Raw genomic sequence first — 25,424 nt, 5'->3', positions numbered from 1 at the left:
TTTTATCGGCGATAAACTTTTAAAATCAAACCGAACTGGAACACGACTCCCGTTCTTTCAAATATCCCGAATTGAAAACAGTGCATAAACAATACCTCCATTCTTAACTCGATTCGCGACGCTACTGTCTGGATCTACTTAATGTGAAGTGCGCCAAATGGATAGCATTGTTTTCTCGAGCAAAAAGCATCAGACGCCGAATATGGTAAGATATACAATTTAGTATATAGACTCAAAAGAAGAGCTGCAAGAATACGATATATGTCTCCATCGCATTTCCATACATTACGGCTTGAAGAAAACTTTTGTCGCTTGAACTCGGCGAGAATGGATATGTTTCAGTATTGATGCGTGACGCTGAAATATCTTTCTTCACGCCTCTCCACACTGAGGTGGATGTGAGTTATTTTGGTCGACTTTTCGTATGCCCATGTTTCCGGCGGGTGATTGTTATCGCCTATTTATTGAAAAAGTTCTGAACAATAAATTAGATCCAGGAATTGCCACAAACACACTATTTGCGTTGCTGATGTTCATTCTGATTTCTCTGATAAATGGCGCACATTTATCAAGTTATACCTCATAAATCATTATCTACAGCAGATTTTATTATTTAAAACAATTACGTGTGAACAGAATAACCACTAATTGTTCGATTACCAGGTAAGTACATTTACAAACATTGCGAAATCGGGTAATTTGTTGAAAGTTTATTTAGGTACGCGTTTAACATTTTAATCCTTAAATAATTTGATAATTAAAAGCTATTAAGGGGTAATATTTGTTTTATCTTCATTTGTTTTGTGTCCATTTATTGATTTTACAAAGACCACCAACTTGGTAATGGCCCAGCCCGCGAAGGCCGCGAAGCTGGCGAACGCTCCCGGAGTTGAATCCTAGTACATAAAATAATATAAGTATTATGTATTTATAAATTACACTTGAACCTTTTCTGTTTCGTGGTTTTCCTGCCATTCTATTTGACAAGAAAGAAGAAGGAGGAAAACCCAGTTTATTCAAATGAAGCATACGTAAAGTATCATTCAATAGAACTTGCTAACTATAAAAACAAAAGTTACTAGTAAATTGACATTCAGTGTCAATTTTAGTATGGCGGTTTGTTTACATAGTTAGCAAGTTCTATTGAATGACACTAAGTAAGTACCTACATTATATTACAATAAGACATACTAAAAAGACCGGGTGCACTATAGGTTCAGCAATGTGTGAAATGCGACTGCTGTTATTGTTCTTGCCGCATTGCTGTCGCCGTATAATCAGTCATTACATTTATTAATAAAGGTTATATTCGGTCTGCGAATGGTGCAGCGTGCAGCAACAAGTAACAAAATCAAGTATAGGTGCATACAAAAACAATGTTCAAGTACAAAAACTGATTTTACCAACCTGGCATAGTTAAAAGCAGTATGGCCACTCCATCTTCCCAAGGGTGTCGTTATCTCGTTAGAGGCAACTTGCACGACATCCCCTATCTTTAACCTCTATCATAAGATCTATTAACCTAACTATAACTGTAAAACCTATTCGTTATCCTTAAGTCCTACACCTAATACTTACCTTATACACATGTACCTAAATAGGTGTAAAAAGGTAAAAAAAATATTAATAATTCAGGATGACATTTTATCTAATAGGTACCTACACAAAAATTGACTTACGTGCATAATGATACTCGTTTGTAATATTTTGATGAGAATTGACGAAATGCGTATTCTAATTAGAAATGAAACGAAAACATTTATTAATCAATTTCATTGATTCGTCTAATTTTCAGGTGTCAGATGACAATTTACAAAACTTTTTTCTGTATTTCCTAGATATAAATGCATTATTTGTAAAAATAAAAATATTTTAGTTAATAAATAACTAATGATTTATAAAATACATATATGTAGGTAATATAATATGCTGTTAGACCCATTAACTGTACCTACTTCTTAATCAGCTTTTAGCCACAACATAACGGGTAATACTCGTAATAACGTATTAAAACAGAATGGTAGAACCAATTCCAAATTGTGAAACCACATGAAAACCTACCGTAATCATAAACAACCCATATCTACCTCGGGCCCGATTATGTCTGCTACTATATTCAGTCAAGTGTGTGCCAAATTATTTTATGCTCGATAACTGTTCGCATTATCGAAATTATGCGGAGAGGGGAGTAGTGACGTGAAATATTACGGCGTGTTACTTTGTGTGATATTTTTCACAGTCCTTTGTCTCTCCCCCTTTATTGGCTAAATTCCCAGTTCATTTTCAAGGCCTTTTCAGACAAGCGCTTTGAAGTAGTGTATCTGTTTGTTAGGATTTCTATTACAATGTAGTACAATTTTGTGATTTATATTTGTAGTATTTGAAAAAAAAACTAACGGTTAAATAGAGATCTACAGAATGTTGGCTGAATGACTGGATATATATCACTTACATCAGTAAGTAAAAAATAAATAATTTAACTAGACAGTCCCAAATATAAGCACTATGCTACCTCCTCACTCCTAACAAACCGTCTGAGTTAAGCGGTAGCGGTAGGGCTAAAATTGCAAGCCGCTTTGCCTAAAATAACGCTTTCAGTTAGTAACACCTAAAGTCGCAGAAAAAAATCTTACAGAACCTTTGTTTTACATAAGATAATTGTATGTCTGTGTTTCAAAAGTAGCACAATATTTTGTGACTTTCAATAGTTACATGGTGTAGAGAGCTTTTACAATCGTTTATGCATCTATGAAGTTTGGACTCTGTATTGATAATAAATTGCCGATAGTCGAATAGTCAATTTTTCTCGCTAAATCTGTTTCAGGCTGGGTACATTTTGACAGCCCCCGGATCAACTAGGATGAAAGCATTTAAGCTTTATGGCCGAATCATACAAACACAAACATAGGTACGCTTCGTTTTAACACCTCTTCGGGTTTTTATTAACCATACTAATATGTATTTTTTTCGCTTGCGTATTCAGATTACCCGCTGAAAAATTTTCAAACCAAATACACCCTTCATAAATACTTAAGAATATGAATTTAAGGATTACTTTGGCTTAAAGTCTCCGCCGCCGCGTAAGTAATTAAACGTAAGACAGACACCGCAGGCCAAAATTTTAACCGACGACAATAGCGAAGACAAGATGAAATGCGGTAAATAGGGTGATCTCATCTAATTGGGTGATAAAATTGAAATTTGAATAAAAGTCCATGTTATTATCAATCAATGTCTTTACTTTTAATAGGAACTGCAGACAGTCTTACTATTGGCATATTCAGACATTTAAATCTTAATTATAACAAATAATACTGTGCATAATCTTCTTTTTTTTATGCACCCTGAACTTCGCTAATTTGGTGACAATAACCTTAAGTCGGTGATACGTACTACTCTAATTAGACTATAACCAAATTACACAAGTTTTTATTTTTTTTATCACATAATTAGGGATAATGAAATTTTATTAAAATATATTTAGAAAACAATATTAATTATAAGGTATTAAAATAAATTGCTTGTTTAGATAAAACGTCTTGAGAATACAATCCACTACAAGAACGACACCTCCAGTCATTTTCAGTCTTTTCCTTCATTTTCTGCTTTTTTATTGTTTTTTCTGTATTCGATTCACCTTTATTTGAACTTTTCCTTCCTTTTTTTGGATCTAATGTTCTGAGAATAAAAAAATTACAATACTAAGTAAAAAAATAACTCATGTAATTTGGTGATACAGGCCCCCAAAATAATATGCTAACGTTACTTATGTATCGCCAATTTATTAATTATAGACTTTTCAATACAATACATGCATTAAATAATTAAAATACCGCATTGTAACTACATTTCACTCATTTATTTATTTCACACTTAACTTACCTTGTTTTATTTGGTGATACCGTTGCGGCGTCAAACGTTTGAAAATGATAATTTTTTGACCGGCTTTCACAACATACTGTGAAAAAACTATGCAAGTTGTGTTAAAAATAATAATGGATATACCAAAAATAATATCCTTTTACTACTCTGTGCACTTTTTGTACAAATTAAGGCACTTTTAGTATTTAAAAACGAATTATAAACGGAGAACCAGTTTGTACAAGTCCGCGCGGCGCCGAAATGAGGTCTAGCGCGAGAAATTTGCAAATATTAACTATCTCGCTCTCTCAATTTGACCCACAAGAATGCAAACGGAATTCTACCTTAATACTTTGCCGTAAAGTCACATTTAAAAGGCCCTAAATCACTAGCTTTACTGGGTGTCATGCTTCAAAACTTGTATCACCGAATTAGGCGTGTCACCAAATAATGCGAGTTTACCCTACCTACGGTATTTATTAACCGCAAAAACCGAACAGACACTTCAAGGCACGATCGATCGTGCAGTCAAGCGGGTTTTCTGGCTCACCATACTTCAAGAAGATCTCGGATTTAAAGAGTGGTGGCTTTGCTGGCTTGTAAGCTCGTTCAACGTGGTCCGGATTGGGGCGATCGTGACGAATAATATTATCAGTGGATCAAGTCTCGGCGAGTCGAGCAATAGGTATTATCCAACAAAATAATTGTCATCGTCCACGATGCTTGTGTGAATACTATTCTCATAAACAGATGGCGTAAATTTCAATCCCAGTTTAAAGTTACAAATAATTGCTACGAAGATACACATTATTTATAAAGAGAATGTTATTTTCAGAGGAAAAACAAGGCGGTGTATTGGAATAGGTTCAAATATGACACTACGAGTAAGTACATATAGGTAATTTTATTGCATAAATGTGTAGGTAAAAATCACGTTTAATTATCAAAAATGTAAAATTATAAAACAAAAACAGAGTGAGCAACAACAAAAACATGGCGCTAGTGCAGGAATTGCAGGATGGAGGTAGACGGGTTAGGTATGACTGTACCGTCATTGACACCGAAGAAATGTTGGATGGGTTTGAATAGGCTACATGACTAATTTTCATATATGGTATCAATCGATCGGGTTTGTTTTTAGGATCAAATGGGACCCATTGCATTAAAGTAACACAAAAGTCAGAAATTGTAGTTAAAGGCCGACAGTCGCACTTCACTTGCGAAACGCCCTAAACAAAACGGTAAGGGAACGTGACGTCAAGGTCTCTGGGAGCCCATCTTGTAGTATGGACAAAACAAGAAAAACTTGCAGGTCCTGTATTTTTGTAATTTTACAATATTTTATTCTAATATCCACATTATTGTGATAAATTGCTCGTTTGCTATCTATTTTACTAGATTTTGTTATAAAATTCAACATGTGTCATCATCCCTATTTGTGCCGTGTCCCAGGGATACACATGCGGTGGTTCGGATTATCGAAATCACTAATGTGTAGGTAATGTAGATTTCACGATGCATGTGTCACAGTTATTATCATTCTGTAATAAAATGCTGCGAATACATATGTAATACTTATGCTTTATTGCTGTGTGCTCCATAACAATATTTCGTTATAGAGATATCGCAATATTCACACGTGTAGCAAGAGCCGTAAAACATAGATGAGTTTCCGAACAAAATATTGAATACCTAATAGACGAAGTGTATTATTACGCCTCATGCCCGCTCAGGGGTCAATAGAAGGCTTCGCGGGTCGGGTATCGCCCCAATAAAACGGATGCGGGCGTGATGACTCCTATCTACGCGTCATGCTTGAAGGGTGAGCGGCGTGCGATTGAAAATTGTTCACTCTCTACGTAAACATAATTTTCGAACAAATGGAAAACGTTTGTAATATTTGCTCATGCCTTTCTTATAAAATCATTTTTTTCGCGATCACATTGTACTCGTTTGAATCTTAGTTACTTTACTTGATTGAAAAGAGTTTACTTACGTTTCTAGTAATAATACACGCCTACATATTATTATACTTTAGGAAAGTGAGTAGGGTAATAGTAATTTGTTTCAAGTCTCGGGGTGGGATTGAAGGTTGTTGCTAAGTGTTTTGTATATGGGTAAAAGGGTTTTTGTAACTCCTTACTCGAACCATCCAGGATCTTTCCACTCTCTTTATAAAGATTACTTATAAGTTACCAATTTACAAGCGAACGTAGGGTGATTGATATAAATAGTTATTAGTAATTGGCCACTCTTAACAATAAGGCTTCAATTGGCTTGTTTCTTTCTGATTTATTGGGAGTGGCCAATTACTATGTAGTGGCCAATAACTACCTATAGCAGTCACCCTAGTCGTAATACGTCATGTCTAGTTTAGTTCTTCTTTTAATTTACCATAAAATATTTGTTAGATAAACTGCACCCAGAACGCTGGGCCAAATTAGCCACGGACTGGATCCCACAAGATGGATCTCGGGGCAAAGGAAGACCCAAACGGAGATGGCGGGAAAACCTTAATACATTCTGTGCGGAGTGGCGGGAGTGTGCATTGAACAGAGTCAAGTGTCGGGAAAGAGTGGAGGCCTTTGCCCAGCAGTGGGACACACTAATAGGCTAAAAAAAAAGATAAACTATATTTGTTTCTACACAGTAACTTTCTTGTTACTTTGTACAAGGTATAATAAAAAGAATAATCGGAAAAGAATATGATTTATATAGGTCGTCATTTCGTAAACTAAAGACTTCTAAAAAGGACTTCCAATACCACGTTTTTCATCATAACTTATAATAGTACTTCGTAGTAATACTCGGATGCAAGACCCCCGTTAATTTGAGCACCCTGTCTTTACCGCCATTATCATATATTACCGCATAGTTACCCCCTACCAGTTTGCTGATGAGAGCTTGAGTATTATTCCAATTGCAACCGAGCGTCTACTGGTTTATAGCGCATTAGAACCAGTGTACAGTATCAGCTCTGTAACTACGCACAACTGATACAGATCACGTATAACGTTATACTGGTTCTTCTTCTTAAAACTCGAAGTCAGTCAGGATACACGACCTTTACGAAAACGGGGGTCTTCTACTGATTTACATACTTACGACCTAATTCCAACTTTAAGATACGTCAAAATTTTGCTAAAGATACGATATGGATCGGATATGTTAGTGTCAATAGTTACTTCAAACACAATCCATGTCGTATCTTTAGAAAATTTTTGACGTATCTTAAAGATCGAATCATGCTGGAAGTTTCTACTGAACTGTCGCAGTTCAAAAGAGCTTTTAAATATGCCTAAATAAAACACGTTTGATCAGAAATATATTTAGGTAAGCACAATAGAACTGCTTGAAGTCATTTTTAAAGGTCTCTAAAAATCCCTTAAGATTTTTTCTAATTAAATCCGACGCTTAAAAATGATAAAACGATATTATGTTCGCTCGACGTCGGTATTCATTTTAATTTAACCTCAAACATTATGTAGCGAAACTCTGAATGGGGCGCGGTTTCATTTTCGTTGAGTAGCAATTGTTTCTTAGCTCATTTTATTACCCCCTTTCGCCAGTTTCAGTTTTCAAGTTAACGTGCCGGAGTTTGCGTAGGTGTTGATCGAACTTCTCATTATTTCGTCGAATGAGTTGTCGCTAAGCACTTTTAAGCCAATTTTGACGTTGATGTATAAACTCACGACATATTATGCTGAGTTCGAGTTGAATCTGCTTATTATAAATATTAAACTACCTACTTTATAATAATTAACGGTCCTTTAAATAGATTTGTTTGGGTCTTTCGTCGCTTTACCGCATCTTATATTGAAATGTTTACATCATCACAATCATTTGATATTATATTATTTCGTAAATACCTACCAAAAGCGGCACAATATTTTTATTTTTATCTGATTGCCGGTAAAGCTGAATTTACTTACCTACTTTATTATTATCCATATATAATATAAGCTGCTGAATTCGGTTATTAAATATGCAGCTTCAGGATGAGTTAGCAGGAAAAAATTGGGAATAAATAATCAAGTACTTCTGTACAAAACACACGTTCTACGGTTTAATTATTAATAATATTTCCTAGACATTCATTGCTATAACATTTTAAATTACAATCTCTTAACCATTGTTAAAAGACCTAATTTTATAATTATTATATAAATATACTGTCGAATATCTGACATAAATTAGATTTAAGACTATTGCTGTGCCCTACCAGGGTCCATGTGAAACTCATTTTCACTATGTAACAACCATGGATGCAATAAATAAATTATGAATTATGAAGTGTTGTGCCTTGTGCCGTATTTATCCTTTTGTTCAGTCAAATGGTAGCCCAAACAATAATTTAGTTATCTGCTTCTTACAGTTTATTTTTCTTTGTTTTTGTTTGTACTTGTAAGAATCCTGAAAGGAAGATTATTGAAAGCTTTCTCAATATATTATGCCATTTAGGAGTCTATAATTTCGTTATACTATTCCGCAGACTGCAATAGTAATATTCCGTTGATAACAAATTATGTCTGTTTCTCTCGTATCATTAAGACTTAAGTTTTATTTACAGAGTCACTTAAACAAACCACGGTGTCTAAGTAATGCTTGTCGAATATGGTATATTAGTGTCCCTTGTGGGTTCCGTACCCGAGGGATTTTCTGCTTAGCATTCACCGTCTTTGTGGCTGTCCGACCTTTAAAAGGCAAAGGTACGTAATCGTAATATATTCTGGCGGATTAAACACTAAATAAAAAATAGCATGTAAGGGAAGTAAGCATTGGGATCCCACAAGTGGGAACCATTTTTATTAGAGTTCTGTAACCTGTGTGGAGAACAAAAACTCTGGAGCCTCCGTTTGTTATTGTGCTGTGTCTCAAGAACGGTATGAGTGAAACGTGATATTGGAATTAGGAACTGTCTTTCAACGGGCTATAACCTCATGAACCTAAATAAACTATTGGAGTTGACACAACATATTTTTTGTCACTAAAACTAGAAGAAAAAAAAAATATTAGATACTATGTAAATCGTAACTTTTAAACATATAAACCTCAAATTGGATTAATTACATAGAAAAATATAGGAACGAAAACTTTAAGCAGATTAGCAGTTAGTCCAGGAAAGTTAAAACTAGTTTTGTGTCTGAACACACTTTTCCCCAAAAAACGGTCTAGAAATTATATCACAGTAAATTCAAATAGGGCCACTCTATCCTACTGTATAACAACAAATAATAAAAACCGTTCAAGCGTAAGACAATCCTGTAGAAAAAAAACGTTGTAAAAAGTTTGTACGGAACCCCCGCGAGCCCAACTCGCACTTGCCCGGTTTCATGAAGTGTTGTTGTTAAACCAAAGTTAGTATGAGTCATATGACGTTACTTATTGCAAAACCATAGAAAAAATAACCGGCCGCTCCCGGTCTCCAAAAACTGTTCTTGTGTTTTATTCACTACACACTAAATCGCTAATTTGCTAAAATGCGTCTAACACACGTCTAAGTCAAACTCCAGGCGTGTCAAGGGTGGGTTATCAATTTATCAAATATGTCAACCCGCTCTGCAGCTTACAGTAATCAATCTTATCAATTAACAAGGCTGTTTTAATGTCCAGAACAATCTTAAGACATAATATGTATTGTAGCAAATTTATTAGGAATGGAAAAAATATTACAAGATTGCCACGTTTTATTCGGAAAGTATAAATAATAGACTTTATAATTTACAGTTTAAAATAAATAAGTAAACACCTTGTCCACACAAAATCATAGATAGTATAAAAAAAATAAGTGCCACCGAAATCAGCTATGTCTTTCTTGTTCCTTACTTCATAATTAACAGTTTAAAATAAATAAGCAGACACCTTGCCCACACAAAATCATAGATAGTATACAAAAAATAAGTGCCACCGAAATCAGCTAAGTTTCAGAGTCAGGTAATTTTTAGGATGTAGTGTGACACCGAAATCAGTCTTATGAACTAAAAGGCTATCCACCTGGCTAAGTCTTTCTCGTTCCCTAATGGTACCAGTAAGGAACAGGCTGCGAGCAATAAGAATGTAACAATAATTTAATTTTTATAAAATGCACACAGGAAACTGTTGAATGGTTTAGCGTTCGCTTCAAATTGTAAATTTTGTTGAATTCGTTAAAAGGATGGACACTTCCCTTGAGTTGTGGGGTAGAGCTGCGAACCGACCACGTTCAGTTCAGACTGATGTCGGGAATAGGCTTAGGCCAATGGTGCGCTGCCCATGCTCAGGCTGATGTCTGAATCGTTGACCGAACTATGTCAGGTAACGTGGCGTGTGCCTTGTGGTGTGGCTAGCTCTCCGGCTATTGGTCCGTGTCCACAAAGGCAATGGTAAAATGTTCCCGAAAAAGAAAACTGCGGACGAAGAGAAAGGCCACGCTAAAATAAAGAAATGCAAACAAATAATAAAATAAAAGATTCGAACACTTACCCGCGACAAAAAGCGGTTTTCCCAATTGCAAAAAGGATATTCAATGAACATTTAAAAATTGCGCTAATGATATAGGCAGAATTGACACCAACACAACAAAAAAAAAAGGTTTCTAGCAAAGCGTATCGCTGCAGTATGTACTATGTATGTATGCTGTCTATACGTACCCCCGTGGCGAGGCAGATGTGGCAATTTCGGTGGCATCAGTTTTTTCTCGACTTATTAAATAAAAAGATAAAAATCCAGTTAAATTTTTAGAATAAAGTAAGCTGAGATTTCTACGGGTATAATACCTATTCATTTAATATTTCTTTGTGTTGTTTTGAATAAAAATATAACTTATTTTCGAATATCATAAAAATACATATCCAAATAAACCTGAACCAGCAATGAAACTTTAAAAAAATGTTATGGAATGTTATCTCACTAGCACCATTTTTATAATTACCTCCGAGCAAGATGTACAATAAAATTGCTCATGGGAGTGATGCCAAAATGAGTTCAAATTGACATCAGTTTGTAAGTTTGAATCGACTTATCGAAGGGTCCAGTCATTGGGAGGAGCCTAATACGTTTCTCAATACTTAAGCAACTTAAGTCGAATTGGGCTCCAGAATATAATTTCGCATAGGTTACAATGTCAGCGATGTTATTACGTCGCAAGTGTCCAAGCCGGCGGCTTAAGGCGATCGTTAAATCAGGTGCATTATTAGAGGTCTCGGTTCTGGGCAATTTCCTTACAATTTAAGACCTGCTGCAATATTTCACTACGGTTGTAACCCTTGGGTTGTATTATCTGGAAACTCATTACAAAACACCTGAATTATTTGTTATAAGTACGAGGGGTGTTCAAAATATTCTCGGTATGAGAATGAAAACAAACAAGTACGAAAAGTTTGATATTTTTATTTTTCAATATACTCCCCCCCTATGTTCATACACTTAAAAGATCGATCAATTATTTTTTTTAATCCTGCATAAAAATATTTTTTATCTTTGGTGTAAAAATGCTCCTCCACTGCCGCCTTCAATGCTTCATCATCGGAAAATTTATTTCCACGCAGATCCTTTTTAAGATTGGGGAACAAAAAGAAGTCGCTGGGGGCTAAGTCCGGACTATACGGTGGGTGAGTAATAGTTTCAAACCCACATTCAACAATAGCTGCCTTGGCAATATGAGCAGTATGGACGGGGGCGTTGTCATGCAGAAGCATAACACCTTTGGTTAACTTTCCTCGCCTCTTTTCTTTGATTGCATCCTTTAATTGACGTAGAATGTTAGCGTAGTACTGTCCTGTGATATTTACACCTTTTTCTTTATAATCGATCAGTAATACTCCTTCACAATCCCAAAATATCGTGGCCATGACCTTGCCAGCTGAAGGGATGACCTTGAACTTCTTGGGATGAGCTGAACCCTTAATGTGCCACTGCATGGACTCTTGTTTACTCTCTGGGTCATAATGATGAACCCAGGTTTCATCTCCAGTAACTATTCTTTGCAGCACCTCATCAGGATTTTCACCGCACAGGTCAATAAAATCGGAACAACAAGCTACACGCATGTCTTTTTGAAGCCGAGTCAGCATTCGCGGAACCCATCTTGCACTTACTTTTGACATATTAAGATGGTCATGGATAATATCATGTACGGTACCAATAGAGAGATTGGTTACTTGTGCTATAGATTTTACCTTCACTCGACCATCTTCCAATATAAGTTTTTCCACTTTATCAATATTTTCTTGTGAAGTAGCTACTACAGGCCGGCCAGGTCTAGGGTCGTCTTCAACACTCTCCCTTCCACGTTTAAACTCGCTTGACCACTTTTGAATGGTAGATAAAGAAGGAGCAGACTCACGGTAAACACAATCCATTTCCTCTTTTATGGTTTTTTGATTTTTACCCTGTTTTGTCAAGAATTTTATCACGCATCGATGTTCTAATTTAGTTAACATTGTCAATTCCCACATGATGTTCATGTTTGTTCAGCAATTGCAGAAAAACAAAAGAACATCTCGGTTCGAATTATACTTTTTTTTAATGTCAATGAATAAACCTTAGCGGCCAGTAACGAAAGAAATTTTAGAAGAGGTTGTAAGATATCAATACCGAGAATATTTTGAACGCCCCTCGTATAGGCTTCGTTTTGTTAAACGGATTTATGACCCAACAACTACATATCAGTATCTGATTTGGTTTAAATATTAGAAAAACAGACTTTAAAAGAACAACTCAAATCAATAAAAACACACCGCAAGGCAGGCGTGTCTCACTCCGCGATTTCGTCGCTTTGCTACAGGTAGCTAAAAGTACATCCGTTCGGCCCCAATTTTGGGGAAAGCCATAAGCCGCGCGTGGCGCTGTCGCCACCTAGCGGCCATATCTGTGCTGATCGTAACAGACGCGTTTTGTTATAGAGTGAGTCTTCTGTACTTAGTACTATTATTTATTCTGTGCGCCAGGTGATATCGCATACTTATACGAAATCCAATGACTTGCAATTAAATGTCCAAGGACGTTATTGCTATAGCCGAGAACCAGGCATTTAGAATTCCAAGAATTTAAGTCTCTTAAGCCTATTTTAACAATTTCTTTTTAAATAGGTAATGACGATAACGATAACGATGGCGTGACGATAACTTATAGCCGGAGGGATTTCGTTGCTCTATAAATTGCATACCTATTGCCGTGGCTAGCTCTTAGACCATTATTTGAAAAACCGGCCAAATGCATGCCCGTATGCATGAAGTTAAGGGTTGATCATGTTCAAAGTATTTTATGTGGAAAGTAGGTATTCATAAAGCTTTATTTCCTAAATTTTTTTTTCATATTTTTCATACAACAGGTTTACAGAGATGTGAAAAATACTTTATAAAAAGTATTTAAATACAAAATACAAATACTTCCTTGATATACTATTTCAAATGCAAAATACAAAATAGTTTTTGAATTTGTATTTCAAATACAAAATACAAAATAGGTATTTTCAAAATACTTTTTAAAAATACAAATACTTTGCGATAAAAGGTACTCTGAATAGTGAATACCTAGTCTGAATTAAAAAGTATTACTCAGAATATCCGAATTGAAAAGACTCTCTTCATTCTTTGAAAACAGTGTGTCAATCAGTCCTCTATCTAAAGTGCAAATTTCTAGTTGTTTGCTCATATTAACCGGAAGGATGGATGGATGATGGTTTATAACGGACAATTTTTAAAAGCATTAATTTAGATTTGTAATGTTTTACAGCTAGTATAATGCCTCTCGTTAGTGTGATGAAAACGTCTCGTTTGTGCAGAAAAGTTTCATCAGGGCAGAAAAGTTTGTTCTCCTCTCGTACCTTGAAACCCTCGCAACACTCAAGATTCCACTTTTTTAACCACTCGCTACGCTTGTGGTCATGTGCGACGTTGCTAAACAGATTCAACAGTATGAGAGAGTTGCCAGGATTGTAACATCAGAAGAGATTGTAACTCCTACCTACATTACCTACTATAAAGTATTTTGTATTTTGAAAATAGAAAATAGGTCCCAAAAACTATTTCAAATAAAATACAAAATAGTTTTCTTCAAAAGGTATTTAAATACAAAATACAAAATAAGTATTTTGCATTTAGTATTTGCATTTTAAATACAAGTATTTCAAATAAGTCACATCTCTGCAGGTTTACTAGTTCACACATTTGCTACTTGTTACTCGCGTTTAGTGGCTAATTACTTAACCCTCAACAATGTGTAAACAGACCCAATGTGACGGCCGGCCACACTTACCCGTATTGACCGTATACATATACGTATTGTGCTAGTTCCTAGTATTGATATTACAAAAGATCAACGTATTTCAAAACTCACTTCACAGTCTATAAAACTTCAATTGCTTTGCCCTATAGGTACTAGCATAACTTTCACTCTCGGCAGGCGTGGCTCGTGGCTCACTCCGCGATTTCGTCGCTTTGCTACAGGTAGCTAAAAGTACATCCGTTCGGCCCCAATTTTGGGGAAAGCCATAAGCCGCGCGTGGCGCTGTCGCCACCTAGCGGCCATATCTGTGCTGATCGTAACAGACGCGTTTTGTTAGAGAGTGAGTCTTCTGTACTTAGTACTATTATTTATTCTGTGCTCTCGGCAAATCACGGCTCTGTTACGATGACACGTAAAATAAAGATTCCCTATTTCAGCGATAGGAAACTTTATAAATGAATATAACTAGGAACAAAATATTATTCCAGTTTCATAAAAATGCGAATGTTTTAATTAACAAGAAAATTTTCCAGTACAACGGGGAAACAAAATAGTTTAAAAGGAATATGTGTACCTATTATTAGTTCGCCATATTGAAATATTTGAAATTTCTCTCCTAACGTTGCACCGTCCGTTCGTTTTTGCCGTCTGCGTTGTTTCCAGTACGGTTACCATCAGTTTGTCACTGACATAAACGCCGTCGAGAACGTAATTTACTTTCTATACATCCCGTTTGCACTAATATGCGAGTGCGAGCGAGATGTATAGAAAGTAAATTACGTTCTCGACGGCGTTTATGTCAGTGACAAACTGATGGTAACCGTACTGTTTTTTTCTGCTCAAACAAACGCGTTTACAATTTTGATGATTAGTAACAGGTATTTTGAATGTCCAGTTTTTAAATATCTCGAAAAAGCATATCACTTATAACTTTTGTATATTTATTTTTAAATACAAGAAGATTTAACTTAAATTAATTAGCCGAACACATTTAGTAGTTAAATAAATAACTGATCTTACAATTAGTGAATGCATAGTGTGTGGTCTACAATGGAATTGCTTAAACTATGTTATTACAAGAAGTTGTATTTTACTGATATGAAATACGTGGAAAACAGCAGTTAAAATTTAATTTGTGTCAAATATATTAGAGTAAACTCTGATGCCCTACAAATGCATATGCATTAATTATAAAATGAGTGTGCATGTGTGGAGCGAAACTTAAACTGTTGCCAATGGACTTGGCTATTGACTAATGATTTTGTGTCAAATAGCTATTACATTATAGTTTGTAGCTTTCTAATAGACCCCGAAGGCTAATCCTATTGTCTATTGTTAAGAAAAACCGCTCGTGACATGTGCCACAACCACCTGCATAAAAAATCGGTACTTCGGTTACTGAGTGCCGGCGAGTCGAACGCTACAGAACCAGTCTAAAATGTGTCATCGAGATGCGTAACAAAGGCGCGTTATCGGAGAGCGCACCTACACTGGTTTTTTGAGCGTTGGACTAGCCCGCGCTCAGGTGCCAAATAGAATAATTAGGACCCTTTTTTGCAGGTAAGTAGCACGTGCGGTTTTACTGAACAATAGACAATAGGATAAGCCTTCGGGGTCTACTAGAAAGCTACAAACTATAACATAAACGATCATTGATCAGTTTGCTTTGAGTTATTAAATGCATGCTTACACGCTAGTTGCATTTAAATTGCCTCAAACTATACATACATCTTTTATGCCACACATTATAAGTCCATACATAAAGCCGCTTGCTAGAATTATATACATATACATATAGCAATAATTATAGTGGTAGAGTAGATTAATTCGAGAATCACATTCCATAATATCAAAACATAAGACTTGAAATATACGCGGGAGTCATAGAAGGTAGCATCCTATAGAATATACGCGTGCCTCCGGGACAAAACATACGCAATGCGACAATATTAAAAACACGTTTTAACATTCCTGACAATATACCAAAAACAATCTAGGTACGTAATTCGGTCGGGTTATTTGTTGCCCACCATAAACCATACTAAATTTATGGTGGGGAACAAACAAAAAGTGAGACTGTGACAAGGACAAGCAATAATACCGCTTTCTCTGCTACTCCTACTGAAAGTTCTATAAGTGTATCTCGTTCGGTCATTTGGCCCCTCCCCCGTTTCCTCTCTATATTATTGTACCTCTATGGCGGGGGTAAAGATGCAACTAACGCGTTATCCTTCTCAGTTACAAATTAACAAGCTACAATTACAAATTTCGATCGAATAAAGGATTTCCATTAAGGAATAAAACTAAATGCTCAAATTGGAGCTCAAAGTGAAAGTACAACCAAATTCTAATTAAAACTTATTTCATTTTAAATTACAATTTTGAAGTGGCAATTACCGTCCTGTTATTAATTATAAAATGTTTCGACGTTGTTAGTATTCATTCGGATTTTGGATATGCCAGTCTCATAGGACAATAATAGTAGGTATACCTATGTATCGGTGCACTTTATTTAATGAGACCTTGTAATAGTAATATAGAAATATTTCGATACCTACCTTTTATGTGTTACAGTAAAGGTGACAGACCATTCCCAACTGCAGCTGCACTACTGTTCATTTTACAATGGAAATTGACAGTAATAGCGACGCGTTCTGTACCAGTAGTGCAGCTGCGGTCAGAAATGGAATGTTACCCTAAATGGAGGCTCACATCGTTACTAAACTGCGAAGACGCTCTCATTGTCTTACTCCTTGACAAATAAAGTGAAGTCAACGCTGCAAAAACGGGAAACGGGTCACTGTTAATTTTCTTAACACATTCACTGCCACCGACGCTGCCGACGCACATGTGCGTCGACCGTCATGTCATACAAGTTTGTTCCTAGGCCACGCCCCCTGGCAGTGAATGCGTTAATAAATTGTGGTACCGCATTGCTGCCGCGATTGTTACTGATTTTTAGTTTTTTTTCTCATTCGCCCTTGCGTCTCGCTCGCGCCACAGGTACATGTATGAACAAGTACGAGCGAAATACGGTATTGGAAAAACAAGATCCGTTCTAGACTAGAGAACGATACGATATGTACTAGATATAGGGTTGCCAGATGGTCGGGATTCGGCGGGATTCTCCCGATTTTTAGCATGTGTTCCCGATTCCCGACAAAGTGAAAATTGTCCCGAAACGCTTCACGTTATAAACAATAATTTCAAGTTCCGAACTGTCGTCGAGCGAGCAAGCGACCCGCGTCGAGCCCGTCAGCGCGCGCGCGTGGCGAGAGTGGGCAGAGCAGCTGACGTAATGCCAATAATGTAAAATATCGTTGTTTTTAATACAATTAATTTAGTTTGAATGGTTTTTTTTCCCGACTTAAAGCCCAAAATCCCGAAAATTTTATATTTTTTCCCGATAATAGCGCCTTTCGATCTGGCAACCCTAACTAGATACGTTGTAGTTTAGATTTCAACTAGTTCTCTTTTGCAGCTCAATTCGGGCAACAAATGTCACTTTTACGTTACAATATCATAATAATCTCTCGTGGAAATAGTTCAAGAGTATCTCCAGAATCACGGAAATGTCAAATTTGACAGGCTAGATCTTAAAAATATCGTTGTCGTATCTTAGTGATGTCTAATAGATATCTAATAAATGTCTAGTTCAAAATCCGAATCGGGCCCACACGCGCGAATGATAACTGAATGATATCATTAAGATATTAATTTGATGTAAAGTCTAGGTTCGAATTGGCCTCTAATGAACAAAAGGTAACTAACGAACCCAGGTAAAAAATCTGATCGTATTGGTACCAGGGTGAGGACCTTTACCTGAATTATTCTCTTTCATACTATAGGTATTCCAGCCCAGTCTATTGCATTGGCGGCGCGGTAAATAATAATTATATGATATGAATAACTAAATTAATAATAAGAAAATGGGCACCTTTGCACCAGGAACGACTTGAAGCGTTTTGTCTTTTTTTAATTTATAATTTTTATTTTTATTTGTAATTTTAGATATAAATAAATGTAAATAAGAAAAATATATTCATAATATGTATAATAATAATTAATAAGAAGCCCGCAGGGCAGCTTGTGGCGAGCTGTTGGGGAGTAACGACCCCACGGACCCGAGTGCTCCAGAGAGTCGTACAGGGTCTCCGTCTCCGGCGTGTCTTCGTCGGTCGGAGTGGACCCCAAGGGGACCCGCAGGACTCTCGGCTCTGGCTTGCCTTAATTGGCCGTCCCGAGAGGAGTCGTTAGAGCTATATGCTCCAGGGGTGGAAGTGAAATTTGCGTAAGCGCGAGTTGGCACAGTGGCTGTTTACAGCCACTGGGTAGAAAGCGGTGTACACCTCTCGACACCCCTGAGCCGCTCACACCGATGTTGCCCCTGGTCGTCTTTACGGCGACAGTTTCAGGGGCCCATCTAGTCAGCGGCGAGTCACCACCTGCCTCGATAACGTGTGTTACCATTGTTATGGCAGGTGTCCGTACGGCTTTGCAATAACCCAGTCTCATAGTCCACCCAAACTTCAATCCATAGATCGGTATACTGTCCTCTTTTTCTACAATAGTCCCAATGCCTGCGGAGACCGGTTCATGGATGTCTATTGTTGCGCATGTGAACGGGTTCCAGCAGGCGTTCTACATGACATAAAAGCTCTCCAAGGGGCCTCTACGTGTTGGATCTGTGTCCCCACGCAAGCCTATCAAAAGACCGGGATTATAGGCCCGTGAAATCGAAGGAGATACAATTCATAAGAATAAGCCTGATATTGTGATAACAGATCGATCGCAACGTCGAGCCGTGCTCGTTGACATCACCATACCCCATGACGAGAATCTCGTGAAGGCCGAGAAGGACAAGTCCAGTAAGTACCTAGACTTAGCTCACGAGATAACCGCCATGTGGGATGTTGATTCGACGATCATTGTCTCGATAGTCGTTTCAGTGAACGGTCTAATAGCGAAGAGTCTCGACCAACATCTTGAGAGACGCTAGGTGGTTGGATCAAGGGTTAGATGCAGAACGCGGTGATCTTGGACACGGCGCAGATAGTCCGCCGGTTCCTCTCTCTGCAGCCCTGCCCCGGGCTGCAAGGCTTAATTGGACCTTGCCCCGCTACTGGCGGCACCCTAGGTTAGGTTTTTTATAATGTGTTTATATGTATTTTTTATTGTTTTGTAAGTGTTTTTATATTTTACTTTTATATTCATATTATAAATAACCTAACTTAAGACGAAAAATAAATACAGTGTTGAAATTAATAAGAATAACTACATGACATCAAAGCTCTCCAAGGGGCCTCTACGTGATGGATTTATATCCCCACGCAAACCTATAAAAAGACCAAGATTTATAGGCCCGTGAAATCCAAGGATTTTTTTTTCTAGCCTATTTGAGTGTCCCATTGCTGGGTAAAGGCCTCTCCCTTGATTTCCACGACTCCCGATTTGGTGTTTCCTCCGGCCAGTTGATCAGGACGCTGTCCATCTGCCGTATTCGAACTTCAAGATATTCACAAGAGACGACACGTACTAGATCCAATCTAGATACGTTATAGTTTAGATTTCAACCAGGGATGTTGCGGATGCAGATTTTTTGACATCCGCGGATGCGGATGCGGATGCGGATTTTTAAAGGCTCACATCCGCGGATGCGGATGCGGATGCGGATGTCAAGATTAGGTACTTAGAAAACGTCAAATATTACATTTTTAGTATTTTTTTATTAAAAAAGCGGCCAAGTGCGAGTCGGACTCGCCCATGAAGGGTTCCGTATTTAGGCGATTTATGACGTATAAAAAAAAACTACTTACTAGATCTCGTTCAAACCAATTTTCGGTGGAAGTTTACATGGTAATGTACATGATATATTTTTTTTAGTTTTATCATTCTCTTATTTTAGAAGTTACAGGGGGGGGGGGGGGACGACACACATTTTACCACTTTGGAAGTGTCTCTCGCGCAAACTATTGAGTTTAGAAATAAATGATATTAGAAACCTCAATATCATTTTTGAAGACCTATCTATAGATACCCCACACGTATGGGTTTGATGAAAAAAAAATTTTTGGGTTTCAGTTCGAAGTATGGGGAACCCCAAAAATTTATTGTTTTTTTTTTTCTATTTTTGTGTGAAAATCTTAATGCGGTTCACAGAATACATCTACTTACCAAGTTTCAACAGTATAGTTCGTATAGTTTCGGAGAAAAGTGGCTGTGACATACGGACAGACGGACAGACGGACAGACAGACAGACAGACATGACGAATCTATAAGGGTTCCGTTTTTTGCCATTTGGCTACGGAACCCTAAAAAAACCAAACGTTTAGTATTTGAGCAAGAATATAGGTGCGTTATATTTAATAAAGCTCTGTTTCTTGGTTTAACATTGGACAAAAATCTACAATGGAGTCCTCATATCGGAACACTAGCTAACAAATTAAGTTCGGCCGCTTACGCCGTGAGGAGAATTAGACAACTGACTAATGTTGAAACAGCTCGCCTTGTTTATTATAGTTATTTTCATAGTGTAATGTCATATGGTATTCTGGTTTGGGGCAAAGCAGCTGACATACAGACTATATTTGTCTTACAAAAGAGAGCCATTCGTTCTATATATAACTTAAGAGCGCGTGAATCATTAAGAGAACTTTTCAAAGAAATTAATATTTTAACTGTAGCTTCCCAATACATATATGATAGTATTATTTATGTTATTAAGAATCTAGACTCCTTCACTAAGAATTCTGATGTCCATAACTTTAACACTAGAAATAGAAATAAGCTTGCTATCAGAAAGTTTCGTGTCCGTAAAGTACAAAAGTCATTCGTTGGGCAATGCATTCATTTTTATAACAAGTTACCTGAGAATGCTTTAAGATTACCCTTTCCAGCTCTTAAGAATTACTTAAAAAAGTCATTGATGTTAAAAGCTTATTACAGAGTCGAGGACTACTTGACAGATAAACATGCATGGTCCAAACCAGAAACTAACTAATAAAAAGTAGTAGCAATTAAAAACATTGTATTATGTATAGAGTTATAGGTGACACAGCTCAGGTAAGCAGGAAAGCACATCAAATATTATATGTTGGTAATTAATAATAATCAATCAGATTTATATAATATGTTTTCCCATTTCTTTTAATAACTTTATTTTCTTTTCCTTTTGTAAGAATTTGATATGTTTTCTGAAAGAGCTACGATTTTGTATGATTCCATGTACATATGTATATTTTCTAAATCAAATTTCTATTACACCTTATGTGTATAATTGCATGAATTCTATAGTAATTTAAATTGTATTTTTTCCCTTATTTTCTCGTAATGCATGTTAATTATAAGATGTAATTATTTTTGAAAAGATGTGTCCCGCCGAGTTTGTTGCCGGTCCCATATTGGGATACCCTCCTCCAATTGAGGGGGGATTTAAATCTTCTCGGGGCAGAGGTGTAGGGTTGGAGCCGGTCTACCTAGCTTTATTTGACGTTCATAAGCGCATTGTAATTATGCCTACTTGAATAAACTATCTTTTATCTTTTATCTTATCTTTATCTTTAATAAACAGTAACTTCGCCGACTTTTCTGGATCTAGACGATTTCGTTATAGGTAATGACGAAATTACCTAGCACTTACGCCGCCGCTAAGACGTTCCTGTACCGACTTGTTCGACATCCGCATCCGCATAAGCTCCGCATCGATTTTATGCGGATGCGGATGCGGATGCGGATGTTGAAAATAATGCGGATGTTCCGCGGTTGCGGATGCGGATGCGGATGTTCGCAACATCCCTGATTTCAACTAGTTCTCTTTTGCAGCGCAATTCGGGCAACCAATGACACATTTACGATAGATCGTGTTAGATATCTATTAGATGTGAATTAGATCTCTAAGTAATATCTTGTGGAAATCGTTCAAGAGTATCCCCAAAATCGCGGAAATGTCAAATTTGACAGGTTAGATCTTAAACATATCGTTATCGTATCTTGGCGATGTCTAAAAGATATATTCGGATTTTGTAATAGATGTCTATTACAAAATCCGAATCGGGCCCCATGTCATCCCCGCATACGTTTTACCGATATCATATTTACAAACGCATAACCCGCATTATAAAGTTGAAAATATATCACATCTGGCAGTATTTTTTTTACTCACGAAACAAAATATTAAGTAAGTATATTTATAAGAAAACTTTTCCTAAATAACTCAAACAATTTAAAGTTGTCATGACTTGAGGTACAAGTTCTTTTATCCTGTTATCTAATAAAGCTATTATTCGTCTGTCAGTGTCAAGAAAGCCGCGTACTAGGCCCCTTTGGAAATACACAAGAGCGAGAAAAGTGCGAGGATTGTCATGTGTCAACCGGAACTTAACGAGAGCTACACTTACGTCAGCTTGGATTACTTGGCTAAAATACAACAATATTTACTAAAAACTTACGTGTTTTATATTTAAGTTGAGGATAAAAATGTATAAGTTAATATCTTGCATTTTTACTCTACTACTTTTAGTACCATTCTTTAATGGTCATCATTTTTAGCATGTAAATTATGATAAGTTAGGTTTTTTTTGTACCGAAAACGCGCACTTGCGTCAAAACTCGATTGAAGTGAATGAGGTGTAAAAATATTTGTTTAAGACACGGCTAAGGTTACGATTTTAATCAAATTTGAAAGAAGAGGAGCTTTTTCTACAAAAAAAAACGCCGCAATCGGTTAAAGTTTGTCAAACATTAGTAATGTTTTTTTTTTTTGCACGTTTACAAACAATAAAAACAGTTGTTATGTTCTGAAAAATAACAGACAGAGTACGTATACATTAGCACAAGGAAAACCGGTCCGTATTAAACAATTAAAAAAATAAATAAACATATTACTCACCATAAAATTCTGGTGAAAATCTCAAGAAACACTTGTATAATCCTTAAAACTGTTTACAACACTGTCATCTCACGTATACACTAGCACGGGTGTGAACGTAAAAATATATATCTTCATCCGTCCTATGACTACGTAGCTCGAGCTCGTACCCAACAGTCGCTACGTCGTGACGTGCGGCCCTCGTAGCGGCGTAGACACACTGGAGTACAGCCGCTGCGAGATAATGTACCGAACTTCGCCGAACGTCCCCGAATGCCCCCGAGACTTTGTAAGCTGTGATTGATATGAAATGAAATGTGAGGAATGAGTAGTTCTATGGAGCCCTTTGTTTTGAGGATTTCATTTTTCTCAGCTGAAGTCTATAAGTGGGACTTTCTAGCGGTTGCAATATATTGCTTGAGATTTTATAAAGATGCATACATACATAGCGGTTCCATCATGCAAAATAGGCTAAAGGGTTGAAAACTGTAACTGCTTAGGGAATTACATACTTAGCCGACGATTAATGACGTGTTTTATTATAAATTAATTTCACTGAAATTCTATGGATCTTTTCCCGTTTTTTTGTAGTAGCCTATGTGTGTGTCCCACTGCTGGGCAAAGGCCTCCCCTCTCCTTTTCCAATCCTCCCTGTGCTGAGCAAGATCCCGCCAATCCCACTGGAATCCCGTTTTTTTTTTATTTTCTCAAAAAAGGTCATGATATATTTTGACGTAAAACGAGTTTAAAATCGGATAACAAAAGCTTAATGTAACAAAAAATATATGGCGCGGTCCATTTACACCTCTACACTCTCGCTACACCTGCGCTTTATTTTGAAATCGTTGATTAGAAAAAATAAGTCCTTTCTCGTAAAATACACATTTCGTTGACAGAGGACAGGTGACACGCAACAATTAAATATGGGTAGGTATCGAATGATGTTGTTATTAAGCGATTAGTAACTTATTAATCGCCTTAGTCGCTTTTCGGTGAGGGAAAACATCGTGAGGAAACCGGACTAATCCCAATACGGGCCTAGTTTACCCTCTGGGTTGGAAGGTCAGATGGCAGTCGCTTTCGTAAAACTAGTGCCCACGCCCATTACTGGGATTAGTTGCCAAGCGGACCCCAGACTTCCATGAGCCGTGGCAAAATGCCGGGACAACGCGAGGAAGATGAAGATGATGAGTAACTTATGTATTTTTACTTTTACAAAAGAACTTAATAATTGTATGGCTGTTAATATAATAGATATTTTAAATGTACTTGTCTACATTACAAATGGAATATGTACTTATACCTAGAAAGAGCGACGAAAGAAAGGCATAAAGGCGGGTTTTGTTATTCAGAAACAACGTTTATTGCACTATGGCCGGAAACCGTGCATAAGCAAAGCGCATCACATACAAACTTTCAAGTACCTAATAAAGAAAAGTTAAGCACGAGTTTTTTGTTGTAACAAATTAATTTTGAATATAAATTATGTATTGAGTGTCGCTGTTCGGACAAGCCAGTTGCCAAGTAGTTTGGGGAACGCAACAACATGTAGCATCCGCGCTACCTACCAAGTAGGTAGTAACTTTTATAATAACACGGAACATAAGAGAGGCTTTCGTAGCTACACGCGCGCGTTGCGCTTATGAAATCAAGTAGTCACGTTAGCAAATATGAATGCACTTTCCACCTTATGTCATTGAAACAAGGTCCAAATTTCTATACGCTTTTATGATCGTAACTGTGCGAGTTGGTACATGTGATTTTTAAAATATTTTGTTAGCCTTTTTTGTTTCTTGAAGATTATGCGCACAATACGTTTAATATTAACTACTAGCTTTTTTTGTGTATCAAACAACAATGTGTAGGTCAAAAGTACAGACTGTTTCGCCTTATTACACATTTGTAATAAGACAATTGTAAAAGTATACTGTAGTAAATAACCAATGTAATTAAAAAGTATTTTGTAAACACTTTAATAGGTTAGGTTAGATCCTAATTGGTCATTGTTCATTCATTAATTTTTTTTAATTATGGCTTCGGTCCTGTGGGACCATTTCGCCACCACCTTTAAAATTGTTTATACCTATAAAATTGCACGATTAGTACAAGACAACGGTGATTTTATTCGCTCTTGTTAAGCGATAGCGGCCTTTACAAGAAACACGTGGACTACTGGCCCTTGCGTTGACTCCAAAATGGTGGTTGACCGCGCTTCTAGATTAATTCTCCAGTGAGCAACCACCTACTGATGTGCCTAAGGAAACTTTCCAAAATTGCGAAATGTTTCGGAAATTTAACGTAGGAAAAATTCGGAAAATTTCTTACATTTTTGTATGAGAATTGAAACTTTCCAATTTTAAATTTAAATTTCCCATATTTCCTGGTGAAAGTTTCATGAAATTTCCGAGAATTTCTAGAATTTTATGGAAACTTTCCGCAATTTGCACATCTGTAACACCACCACATTAGATAGCTATCGCTATTACACTT

General features: G+C 36.8%; 1 protein-coding gene across 1 annotated transcript in view; it reads right to left on the bottom strand.

Annotated features, from left to right (window-relative positions):
* LOC134651072 (voltage-dependent calcium channel gamma-4 subunit) overlaps positions 1-23,353 on the bottom strand; it is a 72,516-nt gene extending 49,163 nt beyond the window's left edge. Inside the window, exon 1 of the mRNA XM_063506059.1 lies at positions 22,956-23,353. The gene's annotated coding sequence lies outside the window, so the exon portion shown is untranslated. The remainder of the gene's footprint in view (positions 1-22,955) is intronic.
* Between the last annotated feature and the right edge of the window lie 2,071 nt (positions 23,354-25,424).

The sequence above is a fragment of the Cydia amplana genome, chromosome 9 (genome assembly GCF_948474715.1).
Source record: "Cydia amplana chromosome 9, ilCydAmpl1.1, whole genome shotgun sequence".
Classification (NCBI taxonomy): domain Eukaryota; kingdom Metazoa; phylum Arthropoda; class Insecta; order Lepidoptera; family Tortricidae; genus Cydia; species Cydia amplana.
The sequence above is the reverse complement of the archived record's forward strand: the minus strand, read 5'-3'. Positions and strand labels throughout refer to the sequence as shown.